Here is a 15,114-nt window from a genome sequence, read left to right as displayed (position 1 = left end):
CTTGTGGGTGCCCTCCCCTGGTGACTGCACCAAGCCCCACAAACCATCACAAATGGACTGCTTGCCAAATACCTGTTTCCCTAATCAGGAAGCCACGTATTACTGACAGCTTTATGTGTACAATGTCTCATGCAGAAAGACTCGAGAAATGCGTATCTGGATTTCTAGATAGATTTTTTTTTTCACGAAAGTCTAACAAATTCATGTAGTCAGATCTCAAGAACGGAAGTGTGTTTGGTAGCTTGGGCCTGCTGCCCACACGGGCTCTGTGTGTCTGCTCTGAAAGACCAAATATCATCCCAATGGACCTGACCTAGTTGAACATAAATACACCATTGAGGAGCGACTGGCTTCAGAATTAATAAAATTTATAAATAAATAGGATGGCCTTGCAGAGAGGCTAAACTTGAAGTGCCTCTTAATTCTTTTATAGCAATGCAGTGGGTTTTAGCTGCCCCAATGATGACAAAATCTATGAAGCAAAATCGTTTTGTAGAAGGCAGTCAGATGGTTCGGTTAGAAAATGAATTTAACCGCAAAAGGGTCATAATACATTTTTATTTAATTATATTTTTATTTGATTATACTTTTGGTAAGGTGCTGATCCAGCCCAAAAGGTAATGGTTTGGGCTGGTTTTACCACCCAAGCAACTTGGCATTTTCTCTTTCAGTCTGTAAGGTCTCTGAGTACATGTGAATGTGTTTGTTAAAGCATCTCGATTTCAGTTTTGTTGTTCAAAGAGTATATCCCCTGGTCTCTCTGACCTGTCCTAGGAACATAGCTCAATTTGCATCTGATTTGATCATTTATTAAAATTTAGAGAGGCAGGCAGCCTCTGTGCTCCTGGACCTGCCAGTGAAACCCATTACAGAATCAGTCACCAAAGAGGGCACCAGCCCCAGAGCCTGGAAAAGAAGCACTGAGATCCTCACTTCACTTGAGGGTATTATTCAGAAAAGAGGACTATTTTTCACTTCTTGCCACCTAAGCTGAATTTTGAGAAGTAACCATAAAAGATGAGGCTGGGAATTATAATTGGGTCCTTTGGTGTAGACAAATTGTACTGTGTCTTTTGATTTTTGATTTTAAATTCTCCCTAAAAGGTCACTGGATACAAAGACGGTCTCTGAATTTATTGAAGGGAAAGCTGCAAAGCTGTTACATGCAGCTCTATATATGCCTATTTGTATCTCACACTTTCGTCAACCAGTAACACACAGGCAAAATGGAATTCAATCTAAGAATTTCTTTACCATCTTTTAAAGATTTTCTTCAAGGACTTATTTCCAAATAAGGAGGAAAAATATTTCCAATTTTCAAAAAAGACAAACAATCCCCCCAACATTTGTCTCATTATAGGGTATGTTTTCTGCATCAGAGTGGCAACTGTTAGAAGTAGATTTCAGGTTGTAGTTCACCTGGTGAATGTGGACATAAGGCCGTCAGGCGTCTCTTCAGCTCCCCCCTACCTGGGAAGTGAATTTTTGACATGGTGGCCTTTGCTACATTCATTCACACTAAAACAGCTGTTGCTATAACTGCCCAGCTATTGCTGTAATATAAACAGGGCCATGGCTCCAATGTGAGCCCAGTCTCAGTGCAACATTGCATTTTGAGCTATTTTGTGGAAAATTAATTAGGTCTCCACCTGGTGTCTGGGTTTTGGATTCCTGTATGGGCCAAGGGGGCATCAAGAAGTTGCCCCAGGTAATGGGGTCTCTGGGCCCTTCTTATGCAAAGAGGCAGTAAGTACAGTGTGTTAAGAGCCAGGCTACTTGGGTATGACTCCTGAGTCTGCCACTTGGTCGCTTTGGAATTCGCTTAATTTCTTGGGGCATAGTAGTCTCATCTGAAAAAAAAAAAAATGTGGAAAGAGTAGTGTCTGATTCATAGGGTATGAAATGAAGTTGTTTTGTAGAAGGTGGTTGGTTTGTTCACATTTTACAAGATTAGAAAATGTATTTAAACCCAAAAGGAGATCATATGCAGAGCCTGATGTTTTCTGTAAGATGGTGATCCACCCTAAGAACTGATCATTGGGGCCACTTTATATACAGTCATGTGAGTGAGATAAATTAACTTTTGTAAAGTGGTTAGAACAGTGCCTGGCTCGTGGTAAACATTTTGTTAGTGTTGGCTATCGTTAATATAAATTCAGGGATATGCTTAGCACAGGCAAAAAAAGGCTCTTACAGAAGTCATAATTGAAAAATAAAATAGTGAACAAAATGTTTAAGCTTTTTAAAATTTCACTTGTCAGGCATGGTGCTAATCATATTATATTCATTATCTTGTTAAAGACTACAGGATTCCTTGGGTGACATATATTTTAGTCTGTTAATAAGAAAAACAATAAACACTGAAGAAGTAGGTATTTTCTATTTTTATATGTAGACCAAATATCCATTAATACAAGTTACATTCCATTTCTCAGATGTTTCTCAAATACCACACATACCATCATGCTGCACTCCTTTCAGTTTTTAAAAAAAGTCCTTTTTCATCTAGGAATTTTTGTTAGTTTGTTTACCCATTTTGAGAGGTAGATAAGACAGATCTTGTTATTTTAAATTTACAAAAGAGGATGCTGAAGTTTTATGTAACCGAGGTGAAGTGACCATCCAGGATAGCAGAACATGTTCATGGTCCAAGGCCACAGCCGTTACCCAGCTCCGGGTCGTGCTGGGCCTTGATTCCAGCCCTTTGACTGTGCAGGGCCAGGGACTCTATCTGCTTCTTCATGCATCTGCTGAACAGTCATTTCCAAGAACAGAATAAAACCACCAGCTTTGCATGATTTCCAAAGCCATTGATCATGCCCCTATTCTTCGTTCATCTTGTGATAATAAATCCGTCCATTTAAAGACAAGAAAAATTCAGTGTTCAGCTGTGGTCTGCTACACACATGTCCACTTTCCTTATATTTTCTTTGAACAGAACATAGTAAAATCTATTGTACAGCTCACCGGCGTGATACTGCTTTGATAGACACTGAGTGACCTAATATACACACTCCAGTGTACTCTAATCTGTGGTCTCCCAGCTCCCACTCGGCAGGAATTCTGAGATGTTGATGGAACCCCGTGATTTAACAGAGCAGCCGGGCTGCCCTTTCACCCCTCACACTGGTTCTGACAGCTGCCTGCCATGTGCAGAGAAAACCTCACAGGCTGAAACCCTGTCGCAGAGTAAAGGTCCTTGAATAAACATACAAGCATGATCATGCTACTATTTGAAAATTAAATTACTTTTTAAACTGAATTTGCAGTGTGCAGGTTTTATAGCGAAAGATCCAAAGCACCGGAACATGTGCCAGATACATTCTCCTTTTCAAAATAAAACAAAATAACACACACACTAAGCCTGGTCCCATCCGCACATATCTGAGTTACCTCTCTTTTCAAATGGGTTAGACCAGTTTATCAATGCCCAGGTTTTTCTGCTCTGAGACAGTAACAAGCCTGCCAGAAATGAAGTGCAGCATCTCCTGGGTTGGTTGGGAAACTCGACTTGTGTTTAAGCTATCAATTTAATCCACACTGCCTTTTTACTTTTATCAGAATATTCTTCAGGTAGAAGAGAATAGAAGGAGGTTTTAGGAATAACTACCGTCCTAAATATAAAGTTGGTTAAAAAAAAAAAATCCCTACTCGGCCCAAATAGCATTGTGCTTTATAATTCATTCTTTTCACATACAGTACCCTGCGTTATCATGGCTAATATTTTCCTGCTGAGCTGCCATCATCTTTTGTCAAGCTGTCAGGGTATTAAATTGATGTACCTTCCACATTTGGATAGAGGTCATTATCCTGTTGCCTGGTTGCACTGCCTCTGCTGAGCAGGTTAACTGCTTGTGGTCTTTCATCTAGATAAATGTTCGCCAGCACTTTTGCTCTGTGATGACATGAGCTGTTCCTTAGAGGTCAAATAGTGATGCTATGATAAGTTGTTCCCTTTGAGTTCACAGATACAGAAGGGACCAGAGTCTAAATTTCATCATCAGTCTAAAAATAATGATAAATGCTCAGTTTGGCATGTTTCTCCCCAAAGTGCTGGATTTGGGGCTCTTTTAAAAATTACATACTTATGTTTTAATTTTGCATAGAAAAATTTTGCTTTTAAGTATTTTATTGTTTCAGTATCATGAGTAATTCCACTGCATCAGAATTGACCCTCTAGTTCTGATGATGGCAGAAATAAATGATTCTGTGTGTGTGTGTGCATGCATAATAGATAAAATACATTGTAAAATTGCAGGTTTTCTCATCTTAAAACAATATTTAATGTAGTTTAAAGACTACAATATTAGACACCTTGGTACCATCCACATAGGAAGATGGTTTTTGAGTGCAGAGATACAATGAAGTCATTTCACTTTAGTGAAAATTGATTCGTTAGTTAAAAATAATTTTAGTTTGCTTGTACTTGATTTTTTTTATAATGAAAAGTATACCAAATTAAAAGGGAAAATTATTTTAAGTTACTATATTATAACCAAATATATTTTTATAGCTTGTTTTTGATTTCTTGTTTTCAATTCAGTTGTTTTCCAAAAATGTTTGTTGTGGTAAAATACACGTAACATAAAATTTACCTTTTAAACCATTTTTAAGTGTACAGTTCAATGGTATGAAATATATTGTGTTGTGCGACCATCACCATCCATCCATTTCCAGAAGTCTTTTATTTTTTAAAGTGGTTTTCCAACTGAAACAGGCTTTATCTCCCTATTTACCATGACTAGAATTGTTACATGAGTAAATACAACACATTTTTTGAGTTTTTTTAAAATGCCACTTTATAGTCTCTTTTATAATGTAGAACTCGTAATGACACATGGAACTAACTTTCTTGACACTATATAATTTTAGGCCAAACTGCTAATAATTTTAATATTTGACTGCTTCATTTCCAATTGGATGATGTGTTCAGTCTTCTAAAGTATATTTAATTTTTTAAATGTGTACTATTATTTTCAACAACTGGACTAGATTTTCGATTGTCATTTTATTATTAAGGGTCAGTTACGTGCAGTCCACAAATTTTATCATAAAATTTAAAACCTGCTTAGAGGTACCATCTTATTGAGCTTGGAAGTCGTGAGGTCAAATGCATTGATAATTTTATTTAAGTATTCATTAATATCTTTTAGGTGGTGTAGAAACAAACATGAGTGAAACAGTGAGAACTACCTTCAAAGGAAGAGTCTGTATCTTTCCTACCCATTAATTATATAATCATCAATGTAGTTGTCTAAACTAGAAAGTGTCCTCCATGATGTGCCCTGTTTTTTTTTTTAATACTCTCATACTTATTTTATTTTGGGGGGAGGTGGTAATTAGGTCTGCTTATTTATTTAATGGGGGCACTGGGGACTGAACCCAGGACTTCGTGCATGCAAAGCATGCCCTCTACCACCAAACTATACCCTCCTGCCCCGTTTTCTAACCAGATGTTGCGTGATCCACCAAGACCCGTCAATCCCTTCTAAATATTATCTTAAAATCCATTTTCTCTTTTCCCATACTGTCTTCTAACCTTAATTGAGGCCCTCTTTATCCCTCGTGTGCTTCCTAAGTTGTTTCTCTGCCTCAAGTTACTCCCACTCCTGTCCCCCACCTCCATCCATCTTCCTCACTGCCAAGAGAGGTATTGTTTTTTTTTCTCTTCAAAACTCCAATCTGATCAGTCACTCCCTGCTTAGAAATGTTCTAGTGGGTCCCCTTGGCTAGAAGAGTGAAGTAACGAATACAGAGCCTACAGAGTCTGGCCCTGACTGACCTTTCCACCTTTTCCTCCAAGACACTCAGTGCTCCAGCCATGGAGACGCTCGGGTGCTAACCGCGCCTCCCACTCCCACTCCCTAGACCTGTCTCCCTATGCATGGAAATGCCTCCTTCCTTATTCTCTCAGGCTCAGTCCTTTAAGAAGCGTTTTTTCACTTCTCCAGGAAGAGGTCATGGTTATTCCTCTTGGACCTTGTGCCTTATTGTTGCACTCACATTAAATTTTATTTTTGTTAATTTATGTGTCTCCCCCAGCAAATTATGAGTACCTGTAAACCATGGATCATACCTTATTTCTGTAGTCTTCAAACTAGGATGAATGTACCCCTGTATACTCAGACTCCTTCCTAATTTCCCCTCTGTTCTAAAATTCGTCTTCTTGAGAACACCTGCTGCTTCTCCTTTCCCAGTGGCCCTTCCTCCCCATTACCAATGAAAGCATCCTCTCATCCACCCCAGCCTTGCCTTGTAGAATTGTCCTGAGTTGTACAAACTTTAACAAACAAAGGGGTAGATCCGCTTATAGGTGCCCAGAAAGCCTCTTCTAATAAAAGACCCAAGACTCATTCTAATAATAAATAGTATGCTTCCAGGGATGTGTCAGCTAAATAACTTGGGGAGAAGGGAGGCCACCCTCACCTACCTCATTAAGAGATGCATTTCCAATAAAAGTTTAGCTTTATGTTTAATGCTTATTTTCAATTTTATAATATTTTGTCACTTTGATCAGTTTGTCTTGGGAAATTTTTTAAATTAAAATTCCTGTATATATTTATTCTATGGAGTATTATAGAATGGGAAATATATTCCAATAGGAATTTATATTATATTAGGATAAAATTCTATTGGGAACTGGGATCGAAGTACTACAGGAGAAAAAAATATGATGTAAAATTTCCAACTGTGAATAATAGAATCATGTACTTTGAAAACAGAAGATGATAGATCAAATATACTTACATTACACTAGACCAGTTTTAAAGATTTATGTAAAATCTTTTTATTTTAAAATGTCAATATTTTTAATAAGGCAAACATTACATTCTTTGCTGCTATTACATTTATGATCAAAATATTCGTTTTCAGCTTTAAGATGTGCAGGAGAGTACATAGTTTAACATAAACATTTATGAAGCAGTCAAGCCAAAAAGGTTGAAGACTGTTGACTCAGAATGATCAGATTCCAATCCTAGACATGCTGAGCAAATGCGTGGAATGTTTAATCCCTGTACCTTTAAGAGGGTTGGTTTTACCATTACTTTATTTTAGTGTTACTAATGGACAAGTAGGCAAAACCACTTTCCCCTCAGTTATGCTAAACATTGAGTTTTATCCAAACGCTAATCAGTAGCCACCAAGGACACAGGACTTCTGCAAATCTCAGTAGCTGGGCCTATGCCAAAGTGCCTCGCTAAACTCCGGTGGGTGCAGAACTTACTGGATTTCTTACATAAGCACATGATTACTCTTTGCAACTTTATTAATTCCTGTCCTTGCTGCTGATCTAGCATGAAAGAAGCTGGGGCAAGAGTTCAGTGTTCTTACTGGGATTTAGAATTTATATAGTTGAGAAATTAATGACATCCAACATTGCCATTAAATACACAACTTTCTAGCCTTGAATTTTTTTTCGTTGCACTCACATAGAAGGAGCTCATGGACCCTGGGTTAAATATGTCACGGGATCATTTGTAATTAATCCACAGTTTCCAGATTCCCCTGTCAGCTGAGATACTGAAGCATAACCGCATGATTAACTCAGATGTTCCCCACACCGAGTAAACACCATCAATGTTTATCATGAAAGAAGTTTTGCTAGATGCTTGGGATGCAAAATACATTACAAATTCACATCACTCCTGTCTTCAAGGAGTTTACTCTCTAATTTTGATGAAAAGTTTAAATACTAATGCAGCTCATGCCATGGCTATTAAATAGTCATTAAAGTAATATTCAATGACATACTGAAATACTCTCTGTGCTATCACTAAGTGAAAAGAGTAGGTTGCAAAACCGTTCTGTATAGTCCAGCCCCATTTCAGTAACTGAAGTACACTCATATGTATATGCATAAAAAGAAGATGGAAATTTATAAGCAAAATGTTAACAGTCTTTCTCTCTTGCTCACATAGAACTGTGGGTAAGTTTAAGTGCCTTTTTGCTTAGTTTTAACTTTTACAATGAGGAGCTCCCTTCGGTAATAAAGCCATTGTCGTTGGGCCTGAGGTGACTGTAGGCTTTAGGCAGAAGGTTATGGGCTGTCAGTAGGAGAACAGACTATTAAGACAAACAGGAAAACCTGCATCCCTTCAGATCATTTTTGGACGTCAGAAAAAGGTAATCCTACCTGTAGAGAGGGCCAGGCATCCATCCACTCACTCCTATCAGCCCAGCTTTTGGTCTGTGCTCTCTGGCAACAGATTCCATCCTTGCTGGGAAGCCAGAGGGATTGGAGACAGAAGCGAAGCTTCCCACGAAGCTCTCGGGTGGCACACATTTAGGTCTTGGCCACGTGTAGCCTCCAGGAGTAAGTGCCTAAAGGAAGGTGAGTCAGGTTTACTGTAAGGCCCTAGCGCCCCATTTTCTGCAGCCTCTGTCCCGTTTTTCTCTCAACTTTTCCCATCGCTGAGAAGTATTTTGACATTTTGCCTTCAGGGGTTTAGGGGGGAGGAAGCTTGATAGAGTGGAGAGAACGTCATCTTGCAGTTGGGGCCTATCTCTGACCCTTACAAGCTAGATCATCTGGAAAATTCCTTAATGTCTCAGTTCATATCAGGGAATACTTTTCCAGATGGGGATTGTATTGCCTGACATGCCTCCTTTTGTGAGAATTTGAGAGAATAAGAGAAAAGCCCTTTTTAAAAAAGAAAAGACCTATCGAAATGCAAGAGATTCATATTAGAAAACCTGACTCACAATGAGAGATTATCCAGAGACTCAGGGTTTTTGTTTTGGTTTGTTTTTTTATTTTTTTATTGAGGTATAGTCAGTTCACAGTATTGTGTTAGTTTCTGGTGTACAGCATAGTGATTCCGTTATATATGTATATGTGTGTGTGTGTATATATATATATTTCTTTTCATATTCTTCATTATAGACTGTAACAAGGTATTGAATATAGTTCCCTGTTCTCTACAGTAGGACCCTGCTGTTGATGTATTTTGTATATAGTACTTAGTATCTGCAAATCCCGAACTCCCTATTTATTCCTCCATCCTGCCTCCCCCCACCAACCGTAAGTTTTTTTTCTATGTCTGTGAGAGACTCAGTTTTTCTTAACATTTTAACCAGACCTTAGTTCCTTGAAAATATTGAGGAATAAATGTGGCACCAGAGAGGGAAAGCATGCACTCCTTACCCTAGCTGAAGTTCAGCCTCCCAAGGAAAATCTGTTTACATGGGACAAGTAAACACGAGCTTGGAGCTTCATGCCACAGACCTCTAATGCTTGGTTGACTTCGAAGGGATTTAATCAAGCTACAGGATATAAGATTCAAAGGACAAAAAAATAAAGTAATTAAGAAAAATCTTCTCTATGTCAAGGAAAAAGCAGATTGTTTCTATTAATTTTATGGGGAATCTTGTTTTTATTGGCTGAAAACTAAACCCAGGGCAGGGGTGGTGCATAGTGAGAGGGAGGACTTGTTGGAACAGCACAAGGTTTGTGTCACAGACATGCCTTACTTCACAGTCACAGAAGCACACATGTGCACACAGACCAGCCACTGCAACTCAGTGTATTGAAAGCTGGGTTCTTCTCCCCTTATCAGTTGGCTTCCCGTCCCAGCTTTTCTATTCCCGTGGTCCCACTTGGTCCCATTCTGCTCGCTGTGGCTCTGGCGCTCCTTTTGTCTGCATCTCCTGTCGGCTTCCAGGGCTTGCCCATCTGCTTTGAATAGTCTCTTGAACGTCTGCCCTTTTCTCTGTTCTCTCACCTCACACCTGTGTTTCCATAAGAGAGTCTCTGGGCTCAACCAGTCAAACAGCAAACATTTTATTGAGTGCTTGCTATGACTACGAGCCCCACCTTGTTCCCCTCCACCCTGAACAGTGACACATAATAAGTCTTCCAAAATGCTGTTTTCATTATGTCATTTCCTTTCTCAGAGATATAAAGTGACTCTCTGTTTCTTTCCAACATGAGTCTGACCTCTTCCGTTTAGATGTCAAGCCTTTTTCACAATCTGACTCCATCCTACTAGAATCTACCCCAAAAGTCCCACTTGCTCTGCTCAGATCAGATTCTGCCTCCATGTTTCATTCATAGTGAAAGACACAGTGCTAAGTGCCTAAGAGATGATACAGTTCCTTCCTTTAGAAGTTCCAAAAGCTAAAAGGTGGAAATATGTAAGGAAGCAACATAACATGATATGATCAAGGTTTCATAAACTTTGATCAAAGAGGAAAGTACTGATTCCACCTGAAGTGGGCTGGGGAGACAGGCTGACGATTACTGTCCAAAGGGGCCAGGGAAATTGTCCAAAGGGAGCGAAGACAAGACCAAAAGAAGGGAAAGTTGAGAGTCAGAAGCTACTGTTCCTACCTCGTACTAAAATCCAGCTCTAAATCGCATGAATAGGAATAGAGCTTCAAATGAGGAAGGAGTCAAGAGTCAGATAGAAGGAGAGTCGGAATGGGAGCATGCAAAGACAAGAGGGCGGGTCCTGGACAGTCACTGAGAGCAGTGTTAGCAGAGGCTCATCTTTATTAAATGGTAGGTGTTTGGCTTAAAATCACTGAACTGGTGGGATGAAGGCAGTATTGGGAGCCAACACACGGAAGGATCGGATTACGATGACTTCAGCACAGAGTAAGTGTTGGAAATGTTTATGATGGGACAGGAATGTTGGGGTCAAATTGAGAAGGGCTTTGATGGCCAGCCCCAGAAGCATGGACTTTATCCTGTTTGCAGCTCAGGATGGGACCATCACAAGGGAGGTTGGTCAGGCCGCAGGACTGGGGCAGGTCATGGGTGAACTCATTCCCAGACACAAGTCCTAGAGAGGAGCTGCATCAGCCTAGAAGAAGGGGACCCCTTTTTCTAATCTGCACAAAGACACACATGTTGCAAGTGGTAGCCCCACTTGTCTTCTCTATTTTAGGGAAAGGATTCTAACAACAGATATTTGTTCATGGATCCAATTAATGTTTACTGAGCACTCCTACAGTTCAGACACATCTTAGACCCTAGGGACTCAGTGGTCAGTAAGACAGATCTGTCTCCAGCCTCAGAGCCCAGAGAAGGTAAGCAATGATGCCAGAAATAAAAGAACTATTTAGAAGACTGTCGCCCTTCCCTTGGCCTTTCTCTGTCCAGTTCCACCCACCCTTTAAAGCCCAACTCAGTTCCACCTTACTCAGCAATAGCCCCTACTGATCTCTCTTCCAGAGCTCCTACTTTAAAACTTTTTTAAGAAACTCAGATAACTTAGCTTTTTTTTTCTGATTACAGAAATAACATATGTTCAGTATACAAATTCAAAAACGGTATAAGTACCTAATATAAAGAGAACATACCCCATAATAACATAAAGAGAAAATACACTCACTAAAAAGAACCACTTTGCATTAGTACATATTCCTCTAATATTTTACTTCTGTACAACCACCAGTGTATCTTTGTTATTATAAAGTGGGCAACTTACATCAGGAATTATGGTATTAGACTTTATACCTGGAAAGAACATAGAATTCTTTTATTTTTACAAATTCACTGAGATACATTAAACACACCATAAAAGTCACCCATTTAAAGTGTGCAGTTCTGTAGTTTTTAGTATATTCAGAGTTTTGTAAACATCCCCACAATCTAATTCTAGAATATGTTCATCATTCTAAAAAGAAACCACATACCTATTAGCAGTCATTTCCTATTTCCATTTCCCTACATCCCCATAGCCCCAGACAACCACTAATCTATGCTCTGTCTCTGTGGATTTGAAATTCTGGACATTTCACATAAATGGAATCATACAGTATGTGGCCTTTTGTGACTGGCTTCATTCACTTAGCATAATGTTTTCAAGATTCATCCAGTTGCAGCATGCATCAGTATTATATTTTTTCTTTCTTTTCTTTTCTTTTTTTTTTCCCCAAAGTAATACTCATTCTGTGGATATAACCACATTTTAATTATCCATTCTTAGGCTGACAGACATTTGGGTTGCTTCTACTTTTTGGCTACTATGAAGAACACTGCTATTATAAACATTAAGGTGGCTGCATCATTTTACATCCCCACCAGCAATGCAGGAGGATTCCAATTTCTCCACATTTTAATGTACTCCTTTAAAAGAAGGAGCTTCCTCTACTCCGGAACAGAAGGGTCTGAGGTAGGTTAGATGGCTGCTTCTGGTCCGTTCATTGTGTATGTGCAAATTACAAAAGCTTTATCTTCCAAGTTTATGATAAAGTCTGAAATTGTGCTTTTGAGTGAATCCTTCTTTGGGGGGAAAATATTTTTATGGATTAATGTTCTTTGCCAAAGGGACACATTTGACTATGGTCTTCCTTTCAGCGATTACATGAATCCAAAAGGTGGTTTAGGGTTTGTTTTCTCTTTAAATTCTGAAACAGAAAGAGCCTGAACTTAGATATCAGAAGCTCTGGACTATTGCTGACCCCACAGAATCTGTGATAATTAAAACATTCTCTTTGAGGGTTAGTTATACCCTTTGTGGGAAAAATGTGCACATGAAATTTTATACTTGTCAACACTCCTGAAAATAAAAGAGCCATGAAAAATTTCTAGGAGGAAAGAACCTCCAGAAACATGTGTCTTATGTATTTGTAGTTAAAGAGATTGAGCAACATTTGACATTCATGATTATTTTCTATGTAGATATCATAGCCTTTTTTCCTATCACTTCAGCTTATTATTAATGCATTGAAAAGATATCATTACCCCCCAAATCACAAACTAACTCAATTTTGATATACCATGGGAAGCATGAAACATATTTCACTTCTTCTTTTTCTGAACAATTTTCTCTTAAATATAAGGATATTTCACAAGGGTTTAAACAGTGCTGATCAACTAAGTCAAGTGCTGGACAGGTTTAGGTTTTCATTGCGATTACCAAATATTAACCATCTCACCAATTCACAGTTATGGGATCAGCAGTTATTCATCACATTATGTATGTATTCATTATACAAATAATAAGTTATTTACTCTAAAAATAGAATTCCAGTAATAAAACTTTCTTACTGGAAAGTATTCAAGTCACACAGGAACTTCTAATAAAACTTTAAAATTTCCAACCTCCAGAAAATCTTGATCTCCTTCCAGAGGTAGCCACTATTAATAGCTGGTATGTATCTTTCCAGATCCTTTTTGATATACACGACATTTCATGCTTATAATTTCAAAGAATACTATTATTTAAATTTTACTCAGATTCCTCAGTCACCTTGGTAGGCGGCAGAGACGTGGCAAGAGGAATACTGGCCCTTAAGGCAACCACATGGACATGTACGCTTCATTGGTCGGAGCAGGTCAAACGGCCATGCCTAACTTCCAGGGGAGATGGGAAGGGCATTCCACCCAGAGTCCAGAAGAAAGAGAGCTGGAGATTAGTGAATAGCACTAATGACCACCACAGAAATGTTAGCAAACTTTAGAGATAATGTGAAGCATTTCCAGGGAAGGTCGAAGTCATTCCTTGTTATTTGCCGTGACCCCAAAGATATTCAAGAAAGATTTCCAAGGGCAGAAAATGAGTCTGGTACACAAATGGGAGCCTTGTCTGGGTGTCAGAATTGGGGAAAGGAACATGGGGTGAGGGCTTCAATAAGAAAAGAAAGTGAGGGAAGGGAAAGCATCAGAGTGAAACAAGCTGATCTCATGTTTGACTGGAAATTAAGCCCCACGCTTCTAGATCTGAAGTGGGTTGCAAACTGCAGCCTAGGTGAACTCCTCCTCAGTCCCCTCCATGTATCATCCATGTAGGATGCCTGTGCCACACAAAAGACCTCAAAGCCACCTCCCTCCGTCTCTGTGCTCAGTTCCTGGTATGGTCTCTGCTGTCTGGTCTCATCGTTGGCACTGAATTCTCACGTTGGCCTTTGCACAGCTCCTGGTGCTCTTTATAGAAGATCACTTCCCAATCCAGGGTTGGCAACACCACGGCCACCAGGCTTCAAAAACCCCTGAAACAATCACAAGATTTTCTTTCTACCCTCTCCGAACCTCTATAGAGCATCCTATTTTCTTGGTGCTTTAAAGGAAGTCAGCCTCCCTTATTATTTAAATGGAAGGCATGTCAACATAAATGAAAAAGGCTTTGATTTCATTATTCCAAGTCCAGTTTCTCCTAAAATTCCTCTCCTTTGACTTAATTGTAGAAGGGTTACAAGTCTTCAAGATGCTTAGGATCCCGTATCTATATATGTTTAGAACTTCTCTTCAGAATATGCCTTTAAAAATATCACCAAGTAGCCCTGGGATGGTGTGCGTGTGTGTGTGTCCGTCCGCCTGCGGAGGGAAGGGCGCATGAAGGAAAAGGACATGGGAAGCTTCAGGAGGAGGAAATGGAGAATGGTCTGGTTGCATTCGATCAGTAGAAAACTGTGGTAAAAAAAAATACTGTGTATTTTGCTTTTTAAACTCTTAGTTTCTTTATTTTATGCTCAAGGGAAGAAGTGGTATAAAGTTATGTGAAACTGAATTATGAGGATCAGAGAACCACAGCCGTTCTGTGCAGATTCCCTTGAACACCCAAACCAGCAAGCAGATCAGCGGGAGGAGCAAGGTGGAGGGACCAGTTAGCTGTGGTTGCTATGGCAACGTTGTGTTGATTGGAATAAGACTGAGGAGTCATGATTCATCCCTGGCTCCACATTTTCCTTTTCTCTTAACCGGCTCCTAAAGAAAGATATGTAGTCCTTGAGGTCTCAGCACTACCAAGCCAGGTTACAGAGACACCATGTAACCAGAAGTGGCTGTCCCCTAGCAAGGAAGGCACAGGTTATTCATGTGCCTGGGATGAACAGGGTACAAGTCTAGATAAGGTTTAACCAGGCAGATGAAAGTGAGCAACAATCATCAGAATGCCCAGCTTCCAGGCCAAGTCCTAGAACACTACCAACTCTGAAATGACAGAGCCAAAGTAAGACCGTAGAAGCCCGAGCAGCCTGTGAAGTCAGATATAAAAGAGTTGGTTTTCTGATGATAAGAAGAAACCCTGTTATTGACAGGAGAGACAAAGGTTTGTCCAGAGAGTAGGAGTGGGGCTTAACTTTTCTAACACGTATTTCTGAGCTTCAGTTTTCTCAGCCATAAGATGAAATAAAAATGCCTGCCTTGAAAGTTGCTTTGGGGACCAG

At 39.5% G+C, this 15,114-nt stretch overlaps 2 protein-coding genes across 17 annotated transcripts in view; one reads left to right on the top strand and one right to left on the bottom strand.

Moving 5' to 3' along the window:
• MTERF1 (mitochondrial transcription termination factor 1) overlaps positions 1 to 15,114 on the bottom strand; it is a 495,795-nt gene that overhangs the window by 47,449 nt on the left and 433,232 nt on the right. For 6 of the 12 annotated variants that reach the window (XR_012508235.1, XR_012508230.1, XR_012508231.1 and 3 more), the window contains 2 exons: positions 9,146 to 9,264; positions 8,135 to 8,322 (listed from right to left, as the gene is read on the bottom strand). The exons of 3 other annotated variants lie outside the window; for them this stretch is intronic. The gene's annotated coding sequence lies outside the window, so the exon portion shown is untranslated. Of the gene's footprint in view, positions 1 to 3,624; positions 8,323 to 9,145; positions 9,265 to 15,114 lie in introns of those variants that run through there. 3 more of the 12 variants (XR_012508233.1, XR_012508238.1, XR_012508232.1) reach the window with 2 other exon arrangements.
• The window catches only part of CDK14 (cyclin dependent kinase 14), a 610,838-nt gene that overhangs the window by 578,994 nt on the left and 16,730 nt on the right, over positions 1 to 15,114 (top strand). The window lies entirely within an intron of this gene.

This window comes from Camelus bactrianus, chromosome 7 (genome assembly GCF_048773025.1).
Source record: "Camelus bactrianus isolate YW-2024 breed Bactrian camel chromosome 7, ASM4877302v1, whole genome shotgun sequence".
NCBI lineage: Eukaryota > Metazoa > Chordata > Mammalia > Artiodactyla > Camelidae > Camelus > Camelus bactrianus.
This window is presented reverse-complemented; position numbering and strand designations above follow the sequence as displayed.